A 9585-nucleotide genomic window follows, 5' to 3' on the forward strand; every position below is an offset into this window, starting at 1 on the left:
AGAGATTCATTCAAACCACAAAGGATGAATTTCCATGTTCAGGAAATTGCTTGAGCTGAAAATAGTCAGCAGCTATGAAAGTATTATGGAGAAGCGTCATATACACTCGCTCAGTACTTGTTCTTCCCTAGATATGCACTGACAGGCACTAATGGAAACAAAAGACTAGGAATCCTCAATCTGAACCAGTAACTGCTCTTCTGTTCTTATAAATCTGTTCATCCCTGTTGCTTTTTGCATCTCAGCTCCTATTGTCTTCTCCTGCTCTGCAGAACAAAAATCAACAATAGTCATACTGGCATCTGTACAACCTGATGGGCATCAGGACCAAGTCACACTAGAAACACTACCCTAAAGAAGCTAACCACACATGTGACACTGCTTTTCTTCATTAGTGAGATAGAAAGCAGAAAGAAAAAAACATCATGGCTACCCCTCATCTGTGCTTCATATCACCAACTATATTTCTAAGGAACCTCTGTGTGCAAGCAACCTGTATGCTATAGGTCCCTTAGCTCCATCTCATCCAAAGGTAATTAAGAAAAACAAGGCAGTAATCTTGAATTCATCAGGCCAGCTCTATATCACCAGCACAACATTTTTAACATGACTGCAGAAGAAAAATGGTTTAAAGCCACTGGATTTGGCCATGCTGCTTAACCACTGAGAATTACTCAGGTGGAAGGCTAGAATGCTTTTGATTGTATGGTCTTCTCATACCCCAGCCACCCATTCCTATAATATTTTGGCAAAAGCTTTTAATGGTAACTTGAGTCAAGTGTTGAAGTACAAACTGAGGACAGGCTGCAGCCACATTGTAGATCAGGGATTGAATAAAAACCTAGAGGACAGCTAAAGCAGTCATAGAATCACAGAATATCTCAAGTTGGAAGGGACCCATAAGGATCATCAACTCCAACTCACTGCTCCTCTCAGGACTACCTAACACTAAACCATATGACTAAGAGCATCGTCCAGATGCTCCTTGAACTCAAACAGGCTTGCTGCCATGACCACTTCCCTGGGGAGCCTGTTCCACTGACTGACTACCCTCTCAGTGAACAACTTAATGTTCAATCTCAACATTCCCTGATGCAGCTTCATTCCATTTCCTCCTGTACTATTGCTGGTCACCAGAGAGAGATCAGCACTTCCTCCTCCGCTGCCCCTATTGAGGAAGTTGTAGGCTGCGATGAAGTCACCTCTCAGACTTCTCTTCTCCAAGCTGAACAAGCCAAGTGACCTCAGCTGCTCCTCCTAAGTCTTGCCCTCAAGGCACTATCTTGGTTGCCCTCCTCTGGACACACTCTAATAGTTTGATGTCCTTCTTTGTCCTGGTTTCAGCTGGGATAGAGTTAGGTTTTCTTCTCAGTAGCTGGTGCAGTGCTGGATTTTGGCTATGATGTGAGAACAATGCTGATAGCACACTGATGCTTTTAGTTGTTGCTGGGTGATGTTTATACTAAATCAAGGACTTTTCAGTTTCTTGGGACCTGCCAGCGAGAGGGCTGGAGGGGCACAGGAAATTGGGAGGGGACACAGCCAGGACAGCTGACCTGAACCAGTCAAAGGGATATTCCATACCATATGACATCATGCTGAGTATATAAACTGGGGGAAGAAGGAGGAAGGGGGGACGACAATTGAGATTATGGCATTTGTCTTCCCAAGTAACCATTACGCGTGATGGAGCCCTGCTTTCCTGGGGATGGCTGAACACCTGCCTGCTGATGGGAAGTAGTGAATGAATTCCTTGCTTTGCTTGCGTGCACAGCTTTTGCTTTACCTATTAAATGGTTCATTCTCAACCCTTGAGTTTTACATTCCTTTCTGATTCTCCTTCCCATCCCTCTGGGTGAGGGGGAGTGAGCAAGCGGCTTCGTGGTACTTGGTTGCCAGCCATGGTTAAACCACGTCATTCTTATATTGAGGTGCCCAGAACTGCACACAGTACTCGAGGTGGGGCCACAGCAATGCAGTGTTGATGGGGACAATCATCTCCCTTGACCAACTAGCTATGCTGTGCCTGATGCGCCCCAGGACACAGTTGGCTCTTTTGGCTGCCAGGGCGCACTGTTGACTCATATTCAACTTACCATCAACCCAAACTCCCAGGTCTCTTTCCACAGGGCTGTACTCCAGCCTCTCATCCCCCAATTTGTATGTATGACTAGGATTACCCTGTCCCAGGTGGAGAATCCGGCACTTGCTCTTGTTAAATATCATATGGTTGGCGATTGCCCAGTTCTCTAGTGTATCCAGATCTCTCTGTAAGGCCTCTCTACCCTCAAGGAAGTCCACAGCTCTGCCTAGTTTAGTGTCATTGGCAAACTTACTTAACATACATTCGACTCCTGCATTCAGAAAATTTATAAACACATTAAAGAGCACTGTCCCTAAAATTGAGCCTTGGGGAACCGCCCTGATGACTGTCTGCCAGCCTGATGTAACCCCATCTACTGTAACTTTTTGAGCCTGACCCATCAGCCAATTGCTCACCAAACGTATTGTGGAGTCATCTAGCTGCATGCTGGACATTTTTTCCAGAAGGATGCCGTGAGAGACAGTATCAAATACTGCTAAAATCCAAAACCCCCCCACACATCTACTGGCTTCTCCATAATTTTACCAGGCACTGAAATGAGACTGATAGGCCTGTAATTACCAGGGTGTTCCTTCTTAAAGATTGGGACAACATTTGCCAACTTCCAATCAACTGGGACCTCTCTAGATTCCCAAGACCTTTGAAAAGTAATGGACAGAGGTCCTGTGATAACATCAGCCAGCTCTTTCAGTACCCTGGAATGAATTCCATCAGACCCCATAGATTTATGCACATCCAGCTGGAGCAGCAAGTCTCAAACAAGTTCAGAGTCAGCTGGGAGTTTATTGTCCCCCCAGTCACAGTCTTCCAACACAGAGCTCCAGAGGTCCCAGGGCCCATCATTGCTGTTAAAGACAGAGGCGATTAAGGCATTAAATGTCTCTGCTTTGCCTATGTCCCTATTTGTGAAGGTGGCCAACCTCATCAAGCAACAGACCAGTGTGATACTCCTTTTGCTGGTAACATATTTTCAAAAGCCCTTTTTGTTGTCATTCACAGTGCTGGCCAACTTGAACTCTAATTGAGCTTTGGCCACATGAATTTTCTCCCTACAGTGGCAAACAACAACTCTGTAGTTCTCCTGTGTCACTTGTCCTTACTTCCAAAGTGCATACACTTTCCTTTTCTGCCTAAGTTCTAGAAGAAGATCTCTGCTCAGCCAAGCCAGCCTTCTGCCCCACTTGCTTGACTTCCAACACTTTGGAATTGCCTGCTCCTGTGCTCTTAAGAAACGGCTTTTAAAAAGTGGCCAGCATTCATGGACCCCAACACCTTCAGAAGTAGATACCCAGGGGACCTTACTAACTAGCACCTTCAGCAGCCCAAAGTCTGCTCTCCCCATATCCAGGGTCAAAGCTTTGCTGGAAGTTTATCTCCTATGTCTCCAACGATTTGAAACTCAACCACATCGTGGTCACTGTGACTAAGACAGGCAACAATCACCATTTCATCCATGAGTCTCTCTGTTTACAAACAACAAATTTAGGAGGACACCTTTCCGAGTCAGCTCCCTTAGTACCTGCACCACCGCCAAATTACTTTCAATGTGCTTCAGTAATTTACTGGATCTGTGTGGTGGGTTGATCCTGGCTGGACGCCAGGTACCCACCAAAGCTGCTCTATCACTCCTGCTCCAAACTGAATAGGGGAGAGAAAATATGATGAAAGGCTTGTGAGTCAAGGTAAGGACAGTGAGATCACTCAGCAATAAATGTCACGGGTGTTGTGGTTTAACCCCAGGCAGCAACTAAGTACCGTGCAGCTGCTTGCTCACCCACCCCTCCACAGTGGAATGGGCAGGAGAGTCAGAAAATAGGTAAGAACTGTGGGTTGAGATAAGAGGAGTTTAATACGTTGTCGCGACAGAGGGAAGACACAGTCACTCAATATGAGTGATCAGCAGACTTCATTTATTGTCCCTTACAGTCATCTTTTATGCCTTGTTATAATTAGCTCATACATATTACAAAAGTTAAGCTCATTATTGGTTAGTTGCCTAAATACCAAGCCCGCCCCTAGTTTCTCTTCTGTAGTTATCTGTTCCCACCTGCAACATTCTTTTCCCACCGCGATCTTCCTGTTATTGTGTAACAAGAACAGCCAAAGACAGTGTATTTTTGCTTTACTTCAGATAAGCTGAGAGCGATGTGCATTTTTGTCCAGCCAGCTGGACTATGTCTATGAGACCCTTTTCAGCTAGCCAGTTATCCACAATTCCCCCGTTTTTATTTTGGGCGACACAGGCTTGGTTGACCATTTTCAATAACAGCGTTTTAACACAGGAAAATACACAGCCAACTTATAGAATCTCAGTTCAGAAGTATAATTCCAGAAATACTTGAAAAATAAAGTTAGCTTGAAGCTTTAATTTAGATGCTTTTTCTGTTCCAGTGATATAAAAAGTTTAAAAAATTCAAAGGTAATTTTAAAGTTCTGAACATGGACTAATGCAAGCTCAAAACCCAAAAAGAAACCAAACTGATGTTTGACTAGGAATATTTGCAAATATTTTAGTGGAAAATCCCTGACCATTAACAATTTTCTGTCCAAATAACAACTGCCCTTATGCAACCAACCAGTCCATACATTTTCTGAAGAATACCTCATTGATATCAAAGAATTAACAAAGGGGAAAAATTAGTTCTAAGCTATATACATTCATAAGGGGATTTTTCAATAGTTACATACAGATTTACACACTAAGCCATAATGGCTTGTAGGTGATACACACAAGAAGAGTACGTTGCTTATCTGTCTGAATGTCTATGCTAAATTTGACAACTGTGCCACAAGCCAAGCCTACATGGGTGCTGTATGTTATGCACGTTCCTTAACAAACAGAAGTATAATAGACAAATTCCCAAGATCTAGTCCCCAACCTAATTATATTATTTTGTAGCCAATTAAGGAAAATAACACAAATGTGCATATCTACATGTGCACACACCTTTTAGTTCAGAACCAATCTGTGATAAAAGGCCTTAGCCTTATGGCATCATCGAATCTTAACGAGTACAGTAATTAAAAATGCAGTCTTACTGTAAGTGCGATTTATGCTGACATTCCCTCAAATGCTACACGTGAGTATTTCTCACTCAACTGCCTCAAGTTAAAATAGTAGTATTTGTTAATATGTATTAAAAATCATTAATTCTCTACAATAGCAGTTGACTTCCATAACACTATGTAAGCAAAAGAGGCTTAAGATGGGTTTTCTGAATACTAACAATTTATTTTAGACTGTCTAAACTCAGGTCTTGAAAGATTTCACTCTGCCAGACATAGAAACACTGTTGCACTCCAGTTGTGATATCCCTTTTCCCAAGTTGTCACATGCACATCTTGCTCAAGCAACATTATTGTCAAAGTTTCTCTCTGCTACATAAAAGCATGTTGCACTTGTAGATATAAAAGACAGCACCCTTACTTAGATTATTACCTTATTACCTCATAACTCTTAGTATACCTTGTATCTCTGATTTCATCACTTCAAAAATTCACCAGAAGCAGATAAAACCACAGCATCAGACTAAACTACGCCTTAACTGCTGATTCAAATAAAGGCATTCTCTTCAGATATGCCTAATGCTTACAAATAATTTTGGCTGGTTTTGATCAAAAAACTATTATTACAATAATGATCAAAAATAATAATCCCGTTTGCAAAATGCCTTTAAGCCAGCCTCCTAGTCCCAACCAATTTCCACATTCAGAATACAGCATAAATACAGAATACAGAATTATCTCCATCAAGGCAAAAAGGCTTCTCGTTAAACACAGAGATGTTTGCTAGTTCAAGGCAGAAACCCATTTCTTGTAGGGGACATCTGAAGCACTTTTTTTGGTGGGTTTGTAATCAATTCCGTATTTTTCCTTGAGAAGCTTAAGCTGTTCCTCTTGTTTCAGGAGTGTTTCCAACTCTGATTTGTCGACTAGGTCCGTATTTCCCAAACATATCATACATTTCCTCCGCTGTGATTTTATACGGCAGGTTCCGAATATAAAGGGTCCGACTGACCTCTGGGGGCAGCCGGATGTCAGCTCGCTTGGCCGCTTGCATCGCCATGGCGCCGATCGGAGGGGGGGGGATGGTGCCGCCTTGGAGAGAAACCGCGGCCGGGAAGGGGCCTGCCGGGCTGCGCGCCGCCGCTCGCCGTTGCCGCGGGGGTCACGGACGCTATCCCATACGCTAATAACCCGAGGAATTCCTTTTTACAATCTATGTCCTGAACGCTCAGCTTTTCTAAAAAGCATATGAGCGAATCGTACGTCGCTTGTCTCTCCATACCGTCGTCAGCGCTGTTGCAGCCTTTGCGAGACTTCGGCGACGCGTGGCCGGCGGGACCCTCTGTAGGTGCTCCCGGGCGCGGGGACTGTGCCCTTCCGCCTCCTGCGCTGCTTTCAGCACCGGTACCCGAATCTCCGCCGAACCGTGGCTCGCAGGTTCAGCCCTCTCTAGGGTCCCTGTTCGGGCGCCATTTGTCGCGACGGAGGGAAGACACAGTCACTCAATATGAGTGATCAGCAGACTTCGTTTATTGTCCCTTACAGTCACCTTTTATGCCTTGTTATAATTAGCTCATACATATTACAAAAGTTAAGCTCATTATTGGTTAGTTGCCTAAATACCAAGCCCGCCCCTAGTTTCTCTTCTGTAGTTATCTGTTCCCACCTGCAACATTCTTTTCCCACCCCGATCTTCCTGTTATTGTGTAACAAGAACAGCCAAAGACAGTGTATTTTTGCTTTACTTCAGATAAGCTGAGAGCGATGTGCATTTTTGTCCAGCCAGCTGGACTATGTCTATGTGACCCTTTTCAGCTAGCCAGTTATCCACACCTAAATATGGATTTGAAAAGGAAGCTCTCAAGAACTTGGCCTGGATGTTAGCAAATTTGTGTATTTATTTATTTTTAAACAGAGGAATTGTCAAGTAACATATATAAACTTTTGTTGAGCCTTCAAAAAAACTTCACTGTACTCCAAAAAAAAAATAATCAAGGATTTTGTGGTGGGTTGAACTTGGTTGGATGCCAGGTGCCCACCAATCTGCTCTATCACTCCCTTCCTCAGCAGAAGGAAGGGGGAGAAAATAAGATGAAGAAAAACTTGTAGGTCATGATAAAGGCAATTTAATGAAGCAATACCAAAACTCACTCACGTGGAAGCAAAGGAAAACAAAAGGTGTTATTCTCTACTTTCCATCAGCAGGCGATGTTTGGTCACTTTCTGGGAAGCAGGGCTTCAGTATGTATAGAAGTTTCTCTGGAAGACAAACATTGTAAATAACAAAACCCCTTCCTCCTTTCTCTAAGCTTTTATATCTGAGCAGGTGTCATATGGTATGGAATATCTCATTGGTCACTTTGGGTCAGCTGTCTTGGCTATGTCTCCTCCCAATATCTTGCCCACCCCCAGCCTACTGGTGAGAGTGGGGGGGAAACTTGGAGAGACAGCCTTGGTGCTGTGGGAGCACTGCTCAGCAGGTGTCAAAACACTGGTGTGTTATCACCACCTTTCTAGCTACCAATACAAAGCACAGCACTATGAGGGCTGCTATGGGGCTCAGCCAGACCCAGTACAGATTTACATTTGGAAAACTCCACAGAATATTTCACAACAACCCTGTAATTACTTCTGAGAAATCACATTTTAGATTTTGACCTGGTATGCTGTATGAATTGAAGAGACTGATAAAGCTAAGAAAGTGAAATCAACCTCCTGTTACTTTTCCAAAAAAGGTTAAAGTGAAGACACTGCTATAAGCAAAATATGGGAGTAATATCACTGGAGCGACTATAGAAATTACAGTGAAGCATTGTTGTGGTTTAACCCTGGCCAGCAACCAAGCACCATGCAGACACTTGCTCACTCCCCCTCACCCAGAGGGATGGGAAGGAGAATCAGAAAAGAATGTAAAACTCAAGGGTTGAGATAAGAACAATTTAATAGGTAAAGCAAAAGCCACGCACGCAAGCAAAGCAAAGCAAGGAATTCATTCACTACTTCCCATGGGCAGGCAGGTGTTCAGCCATCCCCAGGAAAGCAGGGCTCCATCTTGTGTAAGTTACTCGGGAAGACAAACGCCATAATGCCAAATGTCCCCACCTTTCTCCTTCCCCCAGCTTTATATATTCAGAATGACATCATATGGTATGGAATATTCCTTTGCCTAGCCCTGGCTGTGTCCCCTCCCAATTTCCCGTGCCTCTCACTGGCAGGACCCAAGGAACTGAAAAGTCCTTGATTTAGTATAAACATTACCCAGCAACAACTAAAAACATCAGTGTGGTTATCAACATTGTTCTCACACCAAATCCAAAACAGCACTGCACCAGCTACTAAGAAGAAAATTAACTGTATCCCAGCCAAAACCAGGACAAGCATGAATAGACAAGTCCACCATACCCTAACCACAAAGCATGGCTATCTGCTTGAGAAAAAACCCCAATGTGCTCTTCAACATCTCTGAAGAACTCTACAAAGCCGAATGATTATGAATGGAAATGTTTCCTTAGGAGTGAAGAAAGTTTTGGCACACACTCTGAAACATCACCTTAAATTAAACCTCTGTGCTGCAGCTGTCCAAGGCTTTGTACTCAGTCCCTGACACAAGATGTTGCCTTAGGCTGCTTGCTGCATGCCTTCTCAGCCACTGAACTGGTTTTACTATGCTCCTCTCTGTAAAACTGGGCTGTTATGGTCACTACAGGCTGGCTACCTCCAATGCCACTTTCTTTTAGCACAAATGCTGTAAATGACACAGGACATCAAATGCTGGGCCTTGGCTTCATGAGTGCTGGAAGGTTACCTGCAGCCTCTACCAGTGTGTTAAAAAGAGCTGGGTGAGTTTCATGCACTAGCTTTTCACACTGGAAACTAAAACAAAGGGTCATCATCAGGTATAAATGATGGAAGGAAAGGTGAATTCCATTGTCCAGTTCAGTTTTGGTTTTGAGTTTTTTGGGGTCAGTTTTTTATTGTTGTTGTTTTATTTTGTTAGGTTTTTTTAAATGAAGGTAATAAGCATCTTGGAAAAAGAAGAAAATTTTGAGAATATTACATTATTTGGAAATAAATTAGAAGTTTTAGATTAATATGTATCTTCATTAGTTAGCCACTTCCTTAGCTTTGTTTTATTTTAGAATGTGTCATTCTTTTATTTCTATGCTTATTCAAAGAGTTTTCCAAACATTTAATGACAAACAGGAAAACAAGTGGTAAATGGATGACAGCCAGTCTAACTGAGCTTTATTAACACACTTCATACATCCTGACACACTATACACACTCTGAATTACAACAAGCACTATAATCAGTCATGCCACTGCTATTTTAAGAGACATCATATTTTGCAAACAGAATTGATAGAATTTCAATGTGAAGTCCAAACTAACATACTGTGTTGTTTATGATCCATATGTTGTTTGCATGAGACTGCAATGTTGGAAGAAGGGTTTGCCGGAGTCAAGAAGACGCTC

The sequence above is a fragment of the Falco rusticolus genome, chromosome W, assembly GCF_015220075.1.
Source record: "Falco rusticolus isolate bFalRus1 chromosome W, bFalRus1.pri, whole genome shotgun sequence".
Lineage (NCBI taxonomy): Eukaryota > Metazoa > Chordata > Aves > Falconiformes > Falconidae > Falco > Falco rusticolus.